Source organism: Pelodiscus sinensis, chromosome 1 (assembly GCF_052426305.1).
Source record: "Pelodiscus sinensis isolate ZL-2025 chromosome 1, ASM5242630v1, whole genome shotgun sequence".
NCBI classification, from domain to species: domain Eukaryota; kingdom Metazoa; phylum Chordata; order Testudines; family Trionychidae; genus Pelodiscus; species Pelodiscus sinensis.
The window spans coordinates 337,319,234-337,326,669 of record NC_143052.1 but is presented as its reverse complement, the minus strand read 5'-3'; the positions used below and the strand labels follow the sequence as shown (position 1 = coordinate 337,326,669).

General features: G+C 44.6%; 1 long non-coding RNA gene across 1 annotated transcript; it reads left to right on the top strand.

Annotated features, from left to right (window-relative positions):
• Positions 1 to 4,719: 4,719 nt before the first annotated feature.
• On the top strand, positions 4,720 to 6,735 carry LOC142827160 (uncharacterized). The gene is made up of 2 exons (XR_012901629.1): positions 4,720 to 5,119; positions 6,643 to 6,735. It is a non-coding gene; the product is annotated as an uncharacterized LOC142827160 (long non-coding RNA).
• Positions 6,736 to 7,436: the final 701 nt, after the last annotated feature.

Sequence of the window (7,436 nt, the reverse complement as noted above, 5' to 3'; positions counted from 1 at the left end):
CCTCCCTTATGCAGAACAGTCAGAAGCTTTTGTGGGCTAGGGCAACCATGTCCTACCCAGATTTGCTTGGGTTTGGTCAAACTGTTGATGAAATAAACTCTCTCCATAAAATATTTCAATTTTGATCAACTGGCAAATTCCAGTGAAAAAAATGTTTAGTCAGAATTTTTCCAGCCATCTCTAATGCTAATACTATCTAGTTCATAACAGCATCAGCCACTTCTTTCAGATGCATCGTTTAGACTATTGTCATAGACTAAGATGTGGGTGGTCAGACCTAGCAGTCAGAAGAAGGGTGGTTATGGCTAGAGGTCACAGCTGAAGTGAGAGCTGGGAGTCAAGGTGAGGGTCAAAGCATCAAACAATAGTCAGAGGTTTCGCATATAAGCAGGTGTTTGGAACAATGCAAGAAGGGAGGAACAAGAGAGGAAGGCAGAAATCAGGCAGGGGTCAGGAGGCAGGGTCTAAGATAGTAGCCAGCCACAGATTCACCTTGTAGCTCAGACAATTTCTTGTGTCATCCTCTAGCTTCAATAGTGAGTCTGGCCAATCGGAAATGCTGGATAGTTCCTCCAACTGGGAGCTTCATGGGCAATGCATATAGCAAGCTAAGATCTATCCACACATTCTAGAGTACCCATAAACTGCTAAGAGGTGGCAGAACAGGACTTGTGTTCAAGACCCATGTTTCCTCAGAAATATCTTGATTGGGTAGGAAGGTGTTATAGTCCACCCTCCAAATTTCTAATTGCATACCTCATATTTGGCCATTGGCACTTCCTTCCCACAGTGTGCTGAGTAAGTAGAAAAAGGCAAAATAAAAGGAAATGAAATGCATAAAACAGGTTCATAGACTAAGCGAATTAGGCACTATAGAGGTGCATATTATCCTGCTGATGTTTCAGATTATGCTCCACAAAAATTATGCAAGTATCTTTCAATTTCTTTGACAAAAACATCTGAGTTTCTAATGTGACAGAGAATGGATTCCCTCCCTTCAAGATGGTGAAGATTCTTTCGGGAATTTATTGGTACATAAATTACTGTGCTATACATGATTATCTCACCTCTGCATTATGTCATTGCAGAATGTTGAAAATTACATATGCATATGCATGTGTAACCCACACACGTAGTGTGGTTCACTGTCCAGTGCAGTGAATTAGACACCAGCAACAGATAAGACCAAGAGACCTCCACAGACCTCCATGGGCTGAGAGCCAGCTGGCTTTATAGCTCAAGCTGTAGGGCAGAGCTACTCAATTTTGGAAGCCCCGAGGGCCACAGTGATACTCTCTGTACACACATGGGGCATGTGTTGAGTAGCCCTGCTGTAGAGGCTCCTATACTAAGCTTCAGAGGTCACAGGTTCAAATCTGCCCCGTGGCCTTTACACAAGGAGAGAGAAGGCCTGTCAACCAAGAACTGCAAAGTACTAAACAAAAATGAAATGTCTATTACAATGAACAAGATTGAGACTTGCCCTATCTCACCTCAAAGGGGCACATGTGTTGGGGTGGAGGATAGTGATTTGCCTATCTCCTGTATCTCTGCCCCACAGCCAGCTGAGCTAGTGACCTTTTATTGGTAAACAGCAGTAGGAGATTGCTACTTCTCTGGAACAAGGAAGGGGAACCAGGAAAGGAATTGGGGTTTCTGAAAATATACTGTATTCTAAATGTATTTATGGGCAGTGGAGAGTGCACACAATTAGCAGTATAATATATACATTTTGTTGGACATATAAAACTCCAAATTACTGTTAAAATGCATGATCACTTAAAGAGTCTATGCACCTTCAGATATTGTAGTTGGCTATCTATTCAACAGCACAGAACAAATCAACATAACCCCCCCTCCTGCCTCCAAGCTGTTTATCTTTGATCAGAAGGCACAGTAATTCAAGTGACAAATGTATTACGTTTCTGTGATTAAACTGAGACTAACAACATCTTGAAGCTCTCTCTGTGTTACCAGACAAAGCCACTAGAGTCATATTCCAGTGCAGAACGCATCTGGTTTTCAGCTTAGCCTTTAAATTAATAAATCAACTGTCATTTAATTGTGACTGCCACCTGAATGACAGCTCCAATTAATTTTGTATCGGTTCCCAGTGCAGAGGTGAGGTCAAGGTATCTTTGGCTGCATTCCTAAATTTAAACACCAGACAGAATCATCCTTCTGGTTAAAAGTAATCAATATTAGCAATTTATCATAATTTGCTCTGCAACACACACTTGTGCTGTTTAATCAAGCATCCTGCCTGGTTTGTTTGTCCACAGTTGCGTGAAAGACATCAACTGAGCATGCCCAATAACATTACTATAGTAACTACTGTGACATGATTCATACTTAGAATTGCCAGATGACTTCAGCAGACTGGAAAAAACTAGAAATAAGACAGAGTTCTAAAGATATAGCTGGTAAATTAATCACTGTTATAAAAGAGTTTGACTAGAAACTTTCTTGTCTTAAATGTAGATAAATCTTCAATCAGATTTGGCTGTGAAATACCGAAAGCTGCCTGCAATGACTTTTTATAACCAAAATATGGATACAATATTTACAATCTGGATATAACTTGCCTCAGGCACATAGCCTTCAAACAATAGGGGTTTTATTTGAATGAAGATTGGAGGGTGGGTTAGGAAAATGAAATCTGCCTCCCAATTAAAGTCTAAAGAACAGGGCTGCCATCAATGTCCCCTCTAATTTTTTCCATCCATCTGTGGAATAAATTTTGTTATGTGCATCAAGCCATGTGTAAATTTGCACCACCAAAATAAATACATGCTGCTGACTGTGGGTACAGCCTGAATCTCTCCTGGGTTGCTGCCCAACCATTCAGGTTACAGGGAACACTGGCTACAATGTAACCTTTCTATACTATATGGGCAAATCAACCAGCAAATCAACCAGCAAACACTGTTCAGCAAGCCTGCACAACATATGGCCCGAGGGCCGCATGCGGGCCCGCAGGGGCTCACCGTGTGGCCCGCAGGGGCTCGCTGTGCAGGGGCTCACTGTGCCGACTACGGGCGGCACGGCCCCATCTTATCCGCCGGCTGGGCGGAGGAGCAGAGCGCTGCTGGGGAGAGAGGAGTGTGGCGATTCTCGCCGCCGGGCTGATTGCATGCAGCTCCAGCATGAGGAGGCAGAGCATGAGTCAGAGGGAAGGCCGCCGACTGACACCAGGATGCTGGCATGATGTGGCATTGTGACATCACATCCAGTGTCTGCCAGATTCAAAGTGGCTCCGGCAGCCCCACAAACTGGAAGTCAGAAGACAGATAGGGGAGGGGAAGGGGCTTGTGCTGAGGGGAGGGGGGGCAGGTCAGGAGAAAGGGGAAACCCCAAGGGGCAGGGTACAGGAGAGAAAAATGCCAGGGGGCTAAGTGGAGACACGTGTGGGTTTTGTTTTGTTTTGGTTTTTTTTGCTGCTCGACAAACATTTTTAGCCTGCGTATTCGGTATTTTTTGGGAGAGCATCCCTACTTGTGGCCCGCAGCTGTTTTCTTTGGAGTAACATGGCCCTCGCCGCTTTCCGAGTTGTGCAGGCCTGCTGTTCACAATAGGATGGGCTTTCTTTTAAATGTATTTGCCTAGTACCTAGTCCAGTGGGACCCCAGATCACTGAATGGGAGCCACTGGGTGTACTTTAATACAAGTATTTGCTTGCCCATAATGGCATATAAAGAACCAGCACAGAGATGCCCTCAAGAGCAGGCCCGATCAAAGAGTCTGCAGGGTCCAAGACAGCATGGCTGAGGCATACGGCCGCACAGACGGGGCTGAGAATTGGGCAGCATGGTGCCCAGAGTTGCTTGGCCATTCATCTCCCAGTCAGAACAGCGAGTAAGCGGCTGAGTGGGTGGGGCCGGGAGCTGGACAGTGCGGGGCCCTGAATGTGCGGGGCCCAAGGCAACCGCTTCGCTCGCCTTGCCCAAAGGCCAGGCCTACTCCAGAGTATGTCTGGTCCCTAAATGCATCCCCACCCAGCCCACTCCACTGTTGCTCCATGTTCTATCAACCCTTTTGCAGTTACAAGTTGTATAGAGGGCTCATTTCTAAGGCTGAATCCATTATGGTAGGAAATATCAGTGAATGCTCATGAAAACGCATAGCAACACTAATCTGCAAGAAATGGAATGTGCTAGTTCAGAGTGAAGAGACATTTTAATTTTATCGGTTCATTTTTTTAATTCTGAAAACACATTGGCTACGTCTACACTGGCCCCTTTTCCGAAAGGGGCATGCTAATTTTAAACTTCGTAATAGGGAAATCCCCCGGGGATTTAAATATCCGCCGCTTTTTTCCGGCTTGTAGAAAAGTACTTTGAAGTACTTTGAAGTAGGAATAAGAGATCCTCCGGAATAGGGCTTTATTCCGGATGATCGGGCCAGTCTAGACGCTCTTTTCCGGCTTTTCTACAAGCCGGAAAAAAGCGGCGGACATCTTTATTTAAATCCCGTGGGGGATATTTAAATCCCCCACGGATTTCCCTATTATGAAGTTTAAAATTAGCATGCCCCTTTCGGAAAAGGGGTGTAGACATAGCCATAAAGAAACAGACATACTTGTACCCAGTAACTGAGACCAAGAGCCAGGAGCATGATCTTGCAATGGCAAGTTCAGCTCCTGCTTCAGCTATAGACGTCAAAACAGCTTGATCAAATCATTCAATCTTTATTTCCACAATGAAATTTTAACCAAGATTTCCCCCTAGTGCTTCTACTGGGACAACTGCATTCGTGGAAGCTATAACAGCACTTGGCTTTACCAGCTAATATAGACAAGATTTCATTTTCTGATGTTGTAAGCCACTTTGTCAGTTAAACCTGCCACGGAGCATGACTGGAAGGGACATATCTCCGGAGTTACAGCCACGCATATTCTTTTTAAGTGTGTATTGGGGGATGCAGAGAAGTCCTGGAGAGTTGTGTCTTAGCAGGGACACAGAGAAGCAGTTTGTTCAAAGAAACCATGGCTGACAGCTAACGGTTTTCAGATCGCTTTGCAGAGGAACAATGCCTGTGTTGTTAAGAATGCTGCTGAAGAACATTGTTACTGTTGCCTGTTGAAAACAATAGGCCTTAGGAGAAACTTACTTCCAATATGGTGAGTGTTTCTGAGTATGCTCGCACTAGCCTATGAGTAATGGCTGAATGTGACCAGACCACATGACATTGAATTCTATTTCATTACCTGTGTTTTTCCACAAACTACACTGGGAACGGAGCTGCAACTCCCCACAAAAGAGAACTAAATACCCGAGGAACAAAGACAGAACTGACTGGGGGAAGAGCTGATCCCAGTCTAAAGGGATTGCTCTCCTGTGTATAGAAATGTGGGGAATTGCTTGTCGTCAGCCAGGGTGAGAGATTACTGATTCAAAGTCTAACTACAGGTTGCATCTCTATAAACTGGAATTCTCTGGTCTGGCAACACCCATGGTGCAGAAGTACCATGGATGTTCCAGGATCAGAGAGTCTTGGCACGCTGTGGGGGGTGGCGGGGCGGAAGCCTGGCGTGATAGGAGGGGGGTAATGTGCAGCCCCGCTGGTCCAGGGGGGAGGAGAGGGTTGAGAGCTGGGAAACCCAGTGTGCAGCTGGGCTGGGCTGTGAGGGGGCCTGGAGTCAGCAGCACATGGCTCAGCTAGGCTGCAGGGGGAGCCAGGAAGCCCGGTGGGGAAGAAGAGCAGGGGGAAGTGGTACCATGGGGGCCAGAAGTAACCTCCCTTATTCAGGCAAAATCCCTCATCTGGGACCTGTCAAGTCCCAAGGGTGCTGGACCTGGGAGGTCCAACCTGTAGTATTTTAGGCTTAGCTTGTTGTTGTTGTTGTGTATTTGCTAGGTAATCTGCTTCAGTCTATTTGATGTGACTTATAATCACTTAAAATCTATCTTTTTGTAGTTAAGCAACTTGCTTTATGCTTTTTCTAAGGCAGTGTATTTTGAGTGAAGCATTTGGGGAAAATTTCAGCCCAGACAACGAGGGCTGGTGTGACCATTCCTTTCCACATCAGGGGAAGGGCAAACTGTGTCATAAATTCATATTGGTTGGGTTTATGGGTAGCACAGCTCTGGTGTCCTAGGCTGAGGGCATGTGGGGCTGAACCCTCTCTCTTGATGGTTCATGCAGTGACTGGCAAGAGCCTGCAGGTAACTGCATCTGGGTGTGTCCCTGCCTGCGTGAATGCTGGTAGGAGTGTAGAACTGGGAGCAGCCCACACCTTGTCACAGTGGCACAATGTGAAGGGGAACCCTGGGGAGTCAGAGGGCTCAGTGGTACCTCAGTTCCAGATGGCCCCCTGGGACCCATCAAACAGGGTAACACTATGGGGCTTGGATCAGGACCGTTATGCATAAAGACATGCTATATGTGCCATAACAGCACAGAGACCATCAAAGTGTGCCTTTCTGTTTGTAAGAGAAAAAATCTACTTCCCTCTTCACCTACATTTCATATTTTTTTTAATCAGAACCATCCCTCATAGGGAAAAATTACTTTCACTAAGAATAAAACAAATCAAAAAGCAAAATAAAATTAAAAAAAAAGTTAAAAACAACCCTCGCTGCCCCTAAGCGAAAAGAGAGGTTAATCTAATTTTCACTGTAACTATCTGTTTCTGATTCTCAGTTTGAACATTAAATCACAAGATTCACAAGGCAACACAGTATCTGATTATTAACAATCAACAGAATATGAAATAAAATGGATTTCTGTACCAGAGCTCTCTGTTATGTCTCCGTCTAAGCCATCAACTGTTGTACATGATTGTATTATTAACACTTGATATTTCTCAGTGTTGCTAAAACACCAGGACATCCAGACAGCAAAGAACTTTTATGCTTTGGAGGTGAAAATGATATTTAAGATGTGTAGCGTGGAAAGCAGAATGAAGTGAATTCAGAGATTGTGTTAACTGGCAACTCAATATAGCTATGGCACAGACAGGGAACTGATGGGCAGCAACACATATGGGAAACTCCCAGCGGAGCCGAAAATTAGCCCATTTCTCAAATTACCCAATCTAATCTCTTAAATACACAGGGTGTTGATCTAACGGACTTAGATGCTCAGCTCTTATTAAAATCCAACTCCTTTTTAAAAACTCTATCCCAGAGCTGCTTCCCTCTCTTGCAGAGAAAAGATTATTATGTTGCAAAGGCTGACATAGCCTCTTCTGAAGAGGGCAAAATCTTGGTTCCACTGAGTACAATGGGAGAGTTCTATTGATTTTTGCGAGGCAAGGATTCTACTCAGTGTGAATAAATCTTTCTAAATACAAAGCAATTGGGATGACTTCTGATACAGTAAGTTAAATCCTCACTACCACATGCCCTACTGAAGTGCTCAGGTCATAGTTCAATGATTTAGATATTGACATAGAAAGTATGCTTATTAAGTTTGCAGATGATTCCAAGCTGGGA